The sequence below is a fragment of the Andrographis paniculata genome, unplaced genomic scaffold, assembly GCF_009805555.1.
Source record: "Andrographis paniculata isolate CXL003 unplaced genomic scaffold, ASM980555v1 Contig11END, whole genome shotgun sequence".
NCBI classification, from domain to species: Eukaryota; Viridiplantae; Streptophyta; class Magnoliopsida; order Lamiales; family Acanthaceae; genus Andrographis; species Andrographis paniculata.
This window is the reverse complement of record NW_026137391.1, coordinates 2,227,099-2,243,000: the sequence shown is the minus strand read 5'-3', so window position 1 is coordinate 2,243,000 and position 15,902 is coordinate 2,227,099.

Genomic DNA, 15,902 nt, shown 5'->3' with positions numbered 1-15,902 from the left:
TATATTATTTTTTTGTAGTGCTCCTTAGAACAATATTTCTCCTTTTTGCTATTGCGTGATTCCTTTCCGGGTTTGTTCTGCACCATATTCTCCTCCCTGACATGATTCTAGCGTCCAATCCTTTTTTTTTTCTTTTTTTCTTGCCCTAATTTTCTTACAATTTGATTTTTTGGCCTTTTAATTATTTTTTCAAGTCATTAGGCCTTTTTGTTTTCTTTATCCTCGAATTCTACAAATTTTATTATTTTTTTCTTGCAAATCATAAATAAACAATATATACATAAATCAGATAAAATTCAATTAAAATCAACCAAATATGCAAATAATATGAACATTTAAGGCATGCGATTTCTAACCATCGACACCTATTTCTCAATAACACTCATAAGTACATGTTTAAAACAAAATATGAAAAATTAATCAAAAGTATCAAATTCAATAAATTTAAATACGACTTAAATTTAGAAAAAAAAGGTAGACATTTAGTCCTCATATCTTTCAGATTAAATTCCAAAGGAATTTTCTCCAAATTTACGAGTCCTTTAGCCACAATATCACAAATAAAATGAAACATAACATTTATTGTTTAATTCGATCATAAAAGACATTATTCTTGCAAAATTGTAAACTGGATTGACTATTTGAATACACTACATCACCCGATAACACCTTAATTTCATATAGCAGTTCATTTAGCCACAATGCCTTTTTCAAAACTTAAGTTATAACAATATATTCATATTCATTCGTAGATAATGCAACAATGTGTTGAATTGTAATTTCCAACTAATTACAGATCCACACAATGTAAACACATCTAAAGTAGTTGATTTTCTACTGTATTTACCGGTCGCATAATTTGAATTAACATAACTTTTCAAAATCACACCACAATTAGATTTAGAGTATTTCAAACCTAAATTAGTTGTGCCGCACAAATATTTCAAAAGTCACTTTAAAGCACACCAATATTTCACACCAGAATTAGACATAAATCAGTTTAAACAGCTCACAATATTAGTATCAGGTCAAGTATTCACCATAAGGTACATAACCGAACCTATTGCATTAGAATAAGACATATTTTTTATATATTCAAAATCAACTTGTGTTTTAGGTGATTGACTTTTATTTAGAGAAAAATATGATGTTAATAGTACACTAACAACTTTGAAATCAACCATATTAAACCGTTTAATCATATTTTTCATATAAAAACATGATTTATAAACAAAACAAATTTTTCTCTATTTCTCTCTATATGCATGCCTAAAATAATCTTTACATCACCTAAAAATTTCATATCAAATTAATCACTCAAACAAATATTTTAAAACATAATAGAAAATAAAAGCCTGGCAACTAACAAAGTTCTTACACTCAAAAACATATCACACACGAACCAAACAAATATTCAAGCAAGAATACACACATAACATTGCACAATTACAAAAAACCAATTATTTTTTCAAAACATATTTAAAACCTCAACAAACAAATTACAAGAGGGATATTCACACATCAATTAACCTATAGTTACAATGCAGTAAAGTAAGTCACATGAATCAAATATCATACAATCAAAATTCTTATAACTAATTCGCATTGACAAAACTACACCAGATTTCAAATTCACATATACCACAAATAAATAAATAAGTGGTTTAAGTCTTTTACCATAAAGTTTTTCAATATTGAAAAATACTATGTGAACCGCCGATAAGTTTACTTGTAATGTCGATTATTGGAGTCATATCTAATGTGTGTATTGAAAACCACAACAAAAAAATTTAAGTTACTTTTTCACTTAAAAAAATCTTGGGTTTTATCAGAAATTAAAAAAAAAAAAAAAAAAAAAAAAAAAAAAAACTTTGTTTCACCAAAAAAAAATAAAAACTAAACATTAGATTTCGAGTGTCTTTGTTTTGGGGTTTGAATTTTGAGTTAAGATTTGAATAGTAAAAATTTTGAATTGGAATAGTTGTATGATGTGATATAAATAGGTGTTGATGTGATGAATGTAAAATTGATTTTTACTATAATTAAAAAATAAAAAAAATAGGTGTTTAATTTGATATTTTTTAAAGAAAAAAATTGATTGAATAATAAAAATTGGTTGAAAATTTTGAAACAAACACACCCTTTAGGGTATTTCAAATACAAATTAATTGTACCACACAAATATTTCAAAGCTATTTTAAAGCACACTAATATTCTACATCGATATTAGACATAAATCGGCTTAAATACCACATAGCATAAGCAGTATTAGGTTAGTGCTTACTATAAGGTATATAACTGAACCTATTGCATTAGAATTAAGACACATTTTTTCGTATATCCAAAATCAACTAGTGTTTTAGGTGGTTGACTTTTACTTAAAGAAAAATACGATGTTAATAGTATACTAACAATTTTGGAATCAACCATATTAAACCGCTTAATTATCTTTTTTTCACGTAAAAATACTGATTTATAAAAATTATATATATTTTTTTCTATTTCTTTCTCTATCCATGCCTAAAATAACATTCACATCACCTAAATATTTTATATCAAATTGATCACTCAAACATTTATTTTAGAATATAACAGAGAATAAAAGCTTAGCAAGTAAGAAAATTCTCGCACTCAAGAACAATTCACATATGAATCAAATAGATAATTAAACAAAGAAACAACCATTCATCATGCACAGTTTTTAATGTAAATACATTATTTTTTTCCAAAAAGTATTACTTCAAAATATTTTTAAAATAAAAATTTAATCAAAACTCTAATTCAAATCAAATTCACAACCAAACAAACTCTGAATTATCTAATAGTAAATTCTATAAAAATAATATAATAAATAAATAGAGATTGAGATTGAGCTATGTCACTAAAAGAAAATATCAATTTTATAACGACGTTTTTTTTGTTACTAAATTCAATTTTTCCATTACTAATGCTATTAGTGACGGAATAGGGGATTAAATTACGTTAGCTACGTAAACTTTAGGAACGAAATTCCGTTACAAATATACTATTTTTTTGTAGTGTGTTTACACAAATATTTTTGGAGTTTTTAATATTAGTCATAAGTTTTTCGAAAATATTATATCAAATTTTTATTATCTCATAAAGTAGCACATTATTTTTTATTATTTCTTAAAATTTTCAAACCTTCCAAAGTTTTTGTGAAAATGGAGCCTTAACAAAGCTAAAAGTTAATTGACCTTTGTGTCTTTCATTATAATATGACAAGAAACGTCAAATTCAGATAAGTTTTTCATTATAAAACAATATATATATATAATACACTCTCCCTTCTATTTTATTTTTTTTTTAATTTTCTATAAATACAAAATTTAAATAAAAGTATAATTAAAAAATATATTACTAAAAATAATTGTTATATAATAATTTTTTCGTCCAATTGAAAGGTAATCATTTTCTATTTTCGTTTGTCCCAAAACAAAGTTACTATTTCCTAATTTAGTAATTGTACTACCTACTTAATATAATTAATACTCTTTCAACTTACAATATATTATACAAATGCCATTATTTTTATATTACACCATACTAATAGGGATATTTTTTTCTTTTTTCACTACAATCCAATATAATACTAATATTCAAAAATCTACGTGCAAAAAATAAATGTCACTCTTCCAATGGGACGAAGGGAGTATTATAAATTACTCCCTTCGTCCAATATCTATATATCCATTTGTTTTTTGCACGGAGTTTTAGAAATATTTGTATTATATTAGGATCAAGTAGAAATAAAGGTAAAAAAAATAAATTAATCATATTAGTATTGTATGATACAAAGGTAATGACATTTGTATAATATATTGCAAATTGAAAGGATATTTGTAATATTAGGTAAATTGTACAATTACTAAAAAAAGAAATAGATACTTTGTTATGAGACGGATCAAAATTAAAAAGTAGATAAATGGTTAAGGGACGAAGAGAGTATTATATATAAAAATTACAGTAATTTATTAATTTAATTAAAATTAAAGAAATTATATATCATAATATTTAAAATATAATTAAAATAAAAATAATGAAAAGTAAATGAGTAATAAATTTCCACCTAATTGACCTTTGAAAGAGACTTGGAGAGACTTTATTCATAGCAGCTTGACTTGACTTCTCTAAAAGTCAAGTCAATGTCCCCAAAATATTATCAGCCACACGGATTCAGCATCCGTACACAAGTTTCTGTCCGACAAGACGAACTGAGAGCGACTTGTATTCTGCTTTTTAGGCACACTAACCTCAGTTATCATCCAAATCAGCGTAATTAATTATTTTGTTTTTTTGTTTTTTTTTTTTTTTTTTTTATGTTTATGTTTAAATATTAATTATTATATCAAAATATAATACGTATTAAGAAATATTAAAAAAATTATTTTATTAGTGTTTTATAATACTAATATAATGATATTTGTATAGAGAAAATTATATAAATATAATAATATTTTTAATGTTAAATATAATGACGCAATAACCATTTAGGTAGATGGAGGGAGTATGCAAATATAGTACTCCCTCTGTCCCAATACAATAGTTTTGTTTACTATTTTTATCCGTCTCAAAACAATAGTTTCATTTCCATAAATAGTCATATCACTGTAAAACTACCCTTATTTTTTCATTATTATTACACAATTGTCACTACTTTTTACACTAATACACTCACAAAGGCAAAAAAAAATGTCTTTTACCAGTATTTTTTTTTACTCCTACCAATATAATATTAATATTCGTTAAATCCTGTGTCAAACACAACTCAGACTATAGTTTTGAGACGGAGGAAGTATTTCCTCTATCCCAGCGTAATTGAATTATTTCATTAGTGATACATTATTTAAGAAAATAATATTTAATTAGTTAATAATATTATATTATGATATTATTTTATTACTTTTATCTAATTAATAACATTAATCATTTTTAAATAAATTTAATATATATATGATTAAAAAATAGAATATATTTTAATATTTTAAAATTATATCGCAATAAAAATTATATGTATTTGATGTATCAAGACTTCTATTTGATAGATAATTGGATTGTAGTACAAAATTGGATTTAATATGATTTTTATTTCATTTTTAATATAATATATAGTCTTAAGTATATTAAAAATATAGTATATCAATAAAATATATCTAATATACATATATTTTGGGAAAAATAATACTTTATTGAGAATTAATTTATCTATTTTGTTATTTTATCTATTATTTTATAATAATTGTACTTTTACATAATATTTAAAACAATTAAATATTAAAAATTACAACTTATTTATTATTACAAAAATAGCATTATCATTCTTTTTTTTTTTTTTTTATAGAGGTCAATTTGATTATGTATATCTTTTTTTCCACGTACTTATAAAATATAAGTAATTTCAGCATGTACGATGTTATGGCATGATTGATTAACCATGTCATTGCAAGATTTATAAGCATTTAGCAATGTGTTGAAATAAAATTTTCAACACATAATCCATTGTGATGTTTTGTGCATATTACACTTCGACCCGATCCAGCCTATCGAAACCCGGATCCTGTGCCCGCGGTTCGACCCGATTGAGTGATGAATTGGATGATGGGTTCGTTTGGCCTGAACCGCCCTGGACCGCCCTCAAACCGGTCCAAGGGGTATTAATATATATTGGTTTCCCCGGTTCGCTGAACATATTGATTCCTTACTCCTTCATATCGCGATTTCACTCTCTGGAGCCCTAACTTCCCCAACGAACGCGATCGAACTGTTCTTGGCATTTCGGCGAGTTTGGCCATCGGTACTTGAAGTTCATCCATCGTGGTTGTATTACAGCTTCTTTGGTTTGATTTCTCGATTCTGTCTTTATGTATTGTTCGTGGTGTGAATTGATTTTCCGCGATGATTTAGGCTTAGAATCTTGAGTTTTCTTTCGATTAGGTTGTTAATCGCGCTGATTGTGCGTTTCTGTGGATGTCGGTAGTGTTTGGGTCGAGGTTGTGTGTATATGTTGCTATTCGGTTGGAACTTTGGGTAAACTGAGTCCGAACTCCGTTAATTTTGAATATATAAAAGATTTGATATTCTTTGGTTCATATGTGTTCGATTGTTGTTAAACTACAAGTATTAGGTCCTATTTTCGATTACATCCATCTTGATAAAGTATTATATGTACAAAAACTAAATAGATACACACCAAATGAAATGATAAATTTATATAATACACTATTAATATAAATTCGATTTTTTTTTAAATGTAAAATTTTGAATGCAAAAATAACTCTTTTTGTCCTGGAATAAAATATTTATTTATTTTTTACACGTAAATTTTTTACTATATTAATTTAATACAAATCCAAAAAAAACAAAAAACAAAACAAAAAGGCAAAATTGCCCATAACTCCCTTGTGGTTTCGAAACTCAGCCGTAAATTCCCCCTCTATTTTAAAAATTGTATGACGTCCCCTTATACTTTAAAAAATATTGTATGAAACCACTTTGTGGTTTCGAAACTCAACATAAATCCCCATTTTACTTTAAAAAATTGCATGACGTTCACTTATACTTTCAAAAATATTGCATAAAACTCCTCTGTCATGCAAAACATATAGATAGAAAATCATCTTCTTATCACATGAGAAAAGTTTCATGGTGGTGGGGTTTCATGCAACGTTTTTTTAAATATAAGGGGGTATCATGCAATTTTTAAAGTACAGGGAGATTTTACGCTGAATTTCGAAAACACGGGGGGAGTTATAAGCAATTTTACCAAACAAAATTACTCTATGAGTGTATTTACTACATTGAATTATGATGAATAATATCATTTTATCTATCTTAATTCAATGTTTATTTTAAAGTATTTGAATCCGATAATGATTACAAGTCCAGTATAATAGTAGTCTTTTCTAGGATTACTAATATTATTTCAACACCCTCTTATTAATTTATCCAATTTAATAAAATATTCAAATTTTATTCATTTCCCTTTTTTCTCTTAAAAAAATTTGGTCTAAGTGCTTGAAATAATCTACTTTATGTTATGAAGTATACACGTAGGCTATTCGTATATATATATAGCAAGATACAACGTCGTCATTTAATGATTACATTTACTACTATATATATATATGTAATGAGTCTTTGCAATTAAAAAATAAAGAAAACCCACTGCCCATCTCCATTATTCAATCCCTCTCTCCCTCTCTTGGTTCTCTCTATATTTATATATATAAAATATTATAGTTATCATAATATACGTACATATATTGTATTCTTACACAAATATATATATACATATATAGTCGTATACCTATATATATTTATATACTTACCATATAGTATTATATTATTATTACATTACACGTTATCAACACGAAGTCTCTTGCCCATTTTATTTTTAGTAAGTTTTATTTTTATACTATCTATATTATCTATTTTCTAAACTATATAAAATCTTGCAAAATTTTTTTTTAAACATCTGTCTCTCACCGGCAATAATTTTCTGACTTGGTCCCTATATGTAGAAATGCATCTAGTTTCTATGGGCCTTGTTCATACAATTGCTAGTGAAAATACGGCTACAAGCCAAGATCGGGCTAAGGCTATTATTTTCATCCGTCATCATTTGGACATCCCTTTATAGTCCGAATATTTGACGGTGAAAGATCCACTGGATTTGTGGAATGAATTAATGGAGAGATTTGGGCACTTAAAATATATCACTCTCCCCAAAACTCGACAGGATTGGCTTAACCTGCGATTGCAGGATTTTAAAACTGTTACAGAGTACAACTCTGCTATCCATCAGATTACATCTCAGTTGAAACTCTGCGGAGAAATTGTTACTGAGAATAATAAATTGGAAAAGACTCTCTTTACCTTTCATGCTTCGAATGTTGTGCTGCAACAGCAGTATCGCGAGAAAAATTTTCAAAAGTACTCACAGCTCATTGCATGTCTTTTATTAACTGAGCAAAATAATGAGTTATTGATGAAAAATCATCAGTCCCAGCCCACTGGTTCTAGTCCGTTCCCTGAACCGAACGTGACATTTTTTGAACGAGGACGAGAACGTGGCAGAGGCCGTGGACGTGTTCGCGTTCGTGAGAGTCAACGCGGTCGATATACTCCTTACAATCGCCGCAGTTTTGACATTAACAGAATGCAGAGTAAACCCCAACGTGGGGATATAGCCGAAAAGGCTAAACAGGGAAAGAGACAAATCGAAATTGGTAATCGGTGTGGCATTGAAGGTCATTGGGCCAATACTTGCAGAACAGCCAAACACCTAGCCGATCTTTATCAAGCGTTACTGCAGAAAAAAGGGGAAAGAGGTCGAAACTAATCACATTGATAATGATGACAACCCCGATGATGATCTTCTGGATTACGACATAACGCATCTTGATATAGTGGATTTTGTCGTAGATCCAGCAAACCCCCAGTGATAGAAATATTATGTCATTTTATATTTTGTAACATTTAAATTATCGCATATTACCTTTTTGTAATACATTTTGTAATACTTATATATGCCTTTATTAGTACTGCGTTTATTTATATTTGAAGGTTAAATGGATGCCAAACAAAATGATGCAAATATGTCTTTCATTGATAGTGCAACAACACATACTATATTGAAACACGAAAAATATTTCTCACATTTGAAAAGGGAAAGAATGAATGTCAATACAATAAGTGGCAATACAAAATTAATCGAAGGCTCTGGAGAAGCCATTATATTTCTTCCCGCGGGGACAAAAATTGTGATACAGTATGCATTGTTGGCCACTAAAGCTTGAAGAAATTTACTGAGCTTTCATGATATTCGGAAAAATGGTTATCACATTGAAACTATGAGTGATATCGATGGTGAATTTTTATTGCTCATCAATATCATTGATAAAAGGAAATGCATCATTGAGAGATTACCCTCACTCTCTACTGGTTTATGTTATGCCAGATTAGGTGTTGTTGAAACACACCTCACGATAGATCAAAAGACTACCGATTTTCAAATATGGCATGATCGCCTTGGGCATCCTGGTAGTATAATGATGAGACGAATAATTGAGAATTTGCATGGTCATTCATTAAAATGTCAAAAAGTGTTAAACTCAAATGAGTTAACCTGTATTGCCTGCACTCAAGGAAAATTGATAACCAGGCCATCGCCAGCTAAAGTAGGTATTGAATCACCTACATTTTTGGAAAGAATACACGGGGATATATGTGGACCAATAGACTCACTGTGTGGGCCATTTAAATATTTTATGGTGCTTATTGATGCATCTACCAGATGGTCACATGTCTGTTTATTATCTACTCGCAATATGGCATTTGTGAGATTGCTTGCCCAAATTATTAAATTACGGGCACAATTCCCCGATAATCCAATTAAGACTATACGTCTGGATAATGATGGTGAATATACATCGAATGCATTTGATGATTAATGCATGTCGATTGGAATTAATGTAGAGCACCCAGTTGCTCATGTTCATACACAAAATGGCCTGGCAGAATCACTTATTAAAATATTGCAATTGATTTCTAGACCATTACTGATGAGGTCTATGTTGCCCGTTTCAACTTGGGGGCATGCAATCTTACATGCAGAAACACTTATAAGAATGAGGCCGACAATCTATCATAGCTATTCCCAAATGCAGTTAGTATTTGGTCACGAACCAAATATATCTTATCTACATATTTTTGGGTGTACTGTTTATGTTCCTATTCCACCCCCCAAACGTACAAAAATGGGTCCTCAACGTAGATTGAGCATTTATGTCGGATATGAATCACCGTCAATTATAAAATATCTTGAGCCTATGACGGCTGATTTATTCACTGCAAGATTTGCAGATTGTCATTTTGATGAATCATATTTTCCGACATTAGGGGGATACAGAAATGAACCGAAAATGGATATTTATTGGAAAATCCCATTGAATTTTTATGATCCTCGTACAAACCAGTGTGAACTAGAAGTTCAACGCATTATACATTTGCAAAATATTGCAAATCAGTTACCGAATGCATTCAACGACTCGAGCAAAGTCACTCGATCATATATCCAAGATGCTAATGCTCCAGCTAGAATAATTGTCCCTGATGGACAAATTAAAAATGCTAATGAATCAGCGACACGCTTAAAGCGTGGTAAACCGCTCCGTTCCAAAGACAAACATCCTCGAAAGAAAAGAGGAATGAAGGATGATAATCATGAAAATATCATGAATGACATTGATAAACCTCAATCTAACGAGGAAGTCAACCCTGAAATAATTGCTCCAGAAGAGCACAATCTTGAAGAACATGATGAGACTATTGAAAACTTAATTAACTATATTACTTCAAGAAAATGTTGGAACCGTAAAGAGGCAATTATCGATAATGCCTTCGCATACAGTTTAGCACTTGATATAATGGAAGAAAATGAGGATCAGAGCCAAAATCGGTTCATGAATGTCGGCAAAGAAATGACTAGCTAAAATGGGAAAATGCGATTCAATCAGAGCTTGACTCATTAAACAAAATGGGGGTTTTCGGACCAATTGTTCAAACACCAAATGGTATAAAACCAGGTGAATACAAATGGGTGTTTGTACGAAAAAGAAATGAGCATAATGAAATTGTGAGATATAAAGCCCGTCTTGTAGCTCAGGGATTCTCACAAAGACCTGGAGTAGATTTTGATGAAACATACTCTCCAGTTGTCGATGGAATAACATTTAGAGACCTTGTAAGCCTAGCAGTGTAAGAAAAGCTCGATATGCGTCTTTTAGACGTAGTTACTACATATCTTTATGGCTCCTTGGATACTGATATCCATATGAAGGTTCCTGAGGGATTCAATATGCCTGAAACATACAAATTAAACCCAAGGGAATCATATTTCATCGAATTGAAAAAGTCATTGTATGGACTTAAACAATCAAGGCGAATGTGGTATAACCGTTTGAGCGAATGTTTAATAAAAGAAGGTTATACTACTGATCCAATATGCCCATGCGTTTTTATAAAGAAAAATGGATCAACTTTTGTCATTATTGCGATATATGTTGATGATCTCAATTTAATTGGAATTTCTGAAGAGATCCAAATTGCAGTTGAATATCTAAAGAAAGAATTTGAGATCAAAGATTTTTTAAAGACAAAATATTGTCTGGGATTACAAGTGGACCATGTTAATAATGGGATATTTATCCATCAATCCACATATACCCAAAAGGTATTAAAACAATTCTATATGGATAAATCTCACTCTCTGGGTATACCAATAGTGGTCAGATCTCTTGATCTTAGTAAAGATCCATTTAGGCCAAGATAAGAAAATGAAGAAATACTTGGCCCCGAGGTACCATATCTCAGCGCTATTGGCGCATTAATGTACCTTGCAAATTGTACCAGGCTAAATATATCTTTTTCAGTAAATCTACTGGCCAGGTTTAGCGCATCTCCCTCAAAGCGCCATTGGAATGGTATCAAACACATTTTTCGTTATCTTCAGGGGACTCATGACCTCGGTTTATTTTATTCGAGTGAATCTCGAAATGAATTAACTGGTTATGCTAATGCTGGTTATCTGTCGGATCCACAGAAAGAAAAATCTCAAACTAGCTATTTATTTACGTGTGGTGGAACTGCAATCTCTTGAAGATCTGCTAAATAGACGATAACAGCTACTTCTTCAAACCATGTTGAGGTTTTAGAAATTCACGAAGCCAGTCCTGAATGCGTTTGGTTGAGGTCCATGACTCACCATATTCAGAAAAATTGTGGCTTGATTACCGATGATAAATTACCTCATACAATATTATTTGAAGATAATGCAGCTTGTACAGCTAAATTAAATGGAGGGTATATTTAAAGGCGATTGGACAAAGCACATATCTCCGAAATTCTTTTTCACTCACGATCTTAAAAAAAGTGGTGAAATTAGTGTGCAACAAATTCGATTGTCCGAAAATTTTGCAGATTTATTTACAAATGCGTTACCGAAATGTTGTACTATTTTTCCTTCACTATGATTTTTTCCCACGGGTTTTTTCATAATAAGGTTTTAACGAGACACATTCTTTGTATAAAAGCATCAAAGGGGGAGTGCTACGAAATATACACCTAGGCTATTCGTGTATATATATATATATGAATGCTTTTATTCCAGCAAGATGCAACGTCGTCATTTAATGATTACATTTACTACTATATATATGTAATGAGTCTTTGCAATTGAAATGAAGAAAACCCACTCCCCATCTCCATTATTCAATCCCTCTCTCCTTCTCTTGTTTCTCTCAATATTATATACTTACCAAATAGTATTATATTATTATTATATAACACTTTAGTAAATATTACAGTGAGAAAATATTAAAATTATTCATAACATTTTTTTAATACTATATTTATTTAAATTTTATCTTAATTTTGTAATAATTTTTTAATCAATGAAACAATAATATATTGTTAAAATTAATTCTTATATTATAAATAATAAGACTATAAACTACTCCTATTAAAATTATATACTCCCTTCATTCCATAACAAAGTATCAATTTTTTTATTTTAGTCTGTCCTATAACAAAGTATCAATTTCATTTTTTAGTAATTGTACTATCTACCTAACATTACAAATACCTTTACAACTTACAATATATTACACAAATGTCATTACCTTTATATCACACATATTAATAAGGTTATTTTAGTCATTTCTACTTTATTCCTACTATATTCCAATATAATAATAATATTTCTAAAACTACGTGCAAAAAGCAAATTGATACTTACTTCTGGGATGGAGGGAGTATATTATATGTCCTCGTGATAATATCATAATTAAATTAAAAGTTAATGTATTATTATTTTTACTTGTGAGATTTTGATTTTTGGTTTTAGTTTTGAATAGTAAAATTTTGAATTGAAATAATTGTTTGATGTGATATAAATATATATTGATGTGACGTTTTGAATGTAAAATTTAATTTTAGTGTAATATAATAAATAAAAACTAAGTGTTTGATCTGATATTTTTTAGAAAAAAAAATTGAAATAGTAAAACAAAAAAACAAATCTTACAAGTAAACACACCCAGTTACTGTACTTTTTTTAAAACAACTAATTTTACCATCACATCAATACTTTACACAAAAAAAATAATAATAATAAAAGCAAATTATTTTTGCATTACTTTTAATTATCCAATACAATTAAAATATTAGTATTATTTTTCAAACTCCACTATAAAAATAAATATATACCTTCAAATTAAAAGAGAAGTATAATTTTATTAAATATTTACCTTCAAATTAAAAGAGAAGTATAATTTTATTAAATATTTAATATAATAAAGTAAACATTATATAGTTAATGTATAGATTATTTAATCTATTAAAATACTCTAAAGATGGTAATACTATTTATTAAAGTAAACACACTCTATTTATATAATATATCGATTTAAGAATATTTTTAATATTAGAAAAACAGTATAATTACTAGAAAAATAAATATTTTGTTTTTAGATAGACAAAAATGAAAAAATATATTTCTATTTCAACATAGTTGACACCTTTAATTATAGATACAGTATTTAAGGTAATAATGTATAATTAGTTAATAATAGTGAATTATGATATTATTTTATTATTTTTATGTAATTAATAATATTGATAGTTTTAAAATAAATTTAATATATAATATTCAAAAATAACATATGTATTTAAATATTTTAAAATTATATCGCAATAAAATAATATATGCAATATGGATATTATTTTGTAGATCAGAAATGTTTTTATAATACAAGTAAATAAAAAAATTATTTATTTATATTAACATAAATTAATTTTATAAAAAAATGTGAAGTTTTAAATATAGATAAAATATCTATTTTTTTAGGAGGAAGATAGAAATAAATAGGTATTGAGTATTTATATACTATTTATGTCCGGCTCTAAAGGTCCTTTTTACTTTTTGCGTATTGATTTCTCAATATTAATTATTTTATAAAAACGTAGTACAAATAAAAAAATTATAAAAATACTTCTACTAGTGTCTTATAATACTATTATAATGATATTTGTGCAAAAAATAATACAAATATAAGGATATTTTTTATGTTAAATACAATGACGCAAAAGTTAAATGAGACCCTTAGAGCCGGACAGATGGAGTATCATGTATTATGTTATATGAAGTATTATATAGTTAATTAAGTTGATTTATATTTATTAAATATATTTAAATTTAGTAAATTTATCCAAACTAAAAACGTGTCAATTGTTATATAATATACGAAAATTGTTGTAATATTATTATAGGATTAGCCAATAGAAATATTAATTATCTCTACCGCTAACCACTATTTTATATATTGTATATAATATATATATAAGTAAATATATATATAGATGTGTGTGCTGCGTGACTGTATATAGATATAATGTGTACCTTTATATATATTATATTATATTATTAAGTAGGATAGTTTAACATGAATGAAGACGCGGAGAGAGATTGAGAATTGTATTGTATTTGTGTATAAATGATTTTTTTATCATATTCCATTTACAGGTATTCTCTTCATCTATATACATGTGCAGGTAAAAGTTTGGTTGTGAATAAAAGCATCCACGGATCCTCTGTGTCGACATATTCGTGTGCACTTCACAATACTCCCCCTTCGATACTTTTGTACGAAGAATGTGCCTCGTTAAAACCTTATAAGGAAGAAACTATGTGGGACAAAAAAAATCCTAGTGAAGGAAAAAGAGTACAACATTCTTGTATTGATTCGCTCCCCCTGATCTGAGCATTATTTGAGATTCCTTAACCGACGCATCCTAATTTTCTTTACCAATATTTCAAATGTTGCAGTCGTAATGCCTTGGTTGATATATCCGCCAAATTATTATCTGATCGAATTTGTTGCACATTAATTTCACCATTCTGTTGTAGATCATGGGTGAAAAAGAATTTTGGTGAAATATGTTTCGTTCTATCTCCTTTAATGTAAACCCCTTTCAATTGGGCTATACAAACCGTATTATCTTCATACAATGTAGTTGGGGGAATTTTATCGCAAGTTATTAACCCACAATTTTTCAGAATATGTTGAGTCATTGACCTCAACCAAACACATTGTCGACTAGCTTCATGTATTGCCAATATTTCAGCATGATTTGAAGAAGTGGCAATTAAAGTTTGTTTCATCGATCTTCAAGAGATCATTATTTCGCCACAAGTGAATATATAGCCAGATTGTGATTTAGCTTTATGATGATCAGATAAGTATCCTGCATCGGCAAAACCAATCAATTCATGTCGAGAATCTTTCGAACAAAATAACCCGAGATCAATTGTTCCTTAGAGATAGAGAAAAATGTGCTTAATCCCGTTCCAATGTCGTCAAATAAGCGATGAACTGAATCTTGCCAATAAATTTACAGCAAATGATATATCAGGTCGAGTACTGTTGGCAAGATATATTAATGCGCCTATAGCACTCATATATGGCACTTCAGGGCCAATTGTTTCTTCGTTTTCCTCTTTTGGTCTAAAAGGATCCTTTGCTGGATCGAGTGCTCTGAAGATCATTGTGGTACTTAGCGAATGTGATTTATCTATCAGAAACTGTTTTAGTACCCTTTTGGTATAATTTGATTGGTGAATAAATGTTCCACTTTCCAAATGCTCAATTTGCAGATCAAGGCAAAATTTAGTTTTTCCAAAAAATTTGATCTCAAACTCCTTTTTCAGATATTCAACAGCTTTCTGGATTTCATCAGGAGTTCCAATCAAATTAAAATCATCGACATATACAACGATGATTACAAATTCAGACCCATTTTTATTTATAAAAACACATGGACAG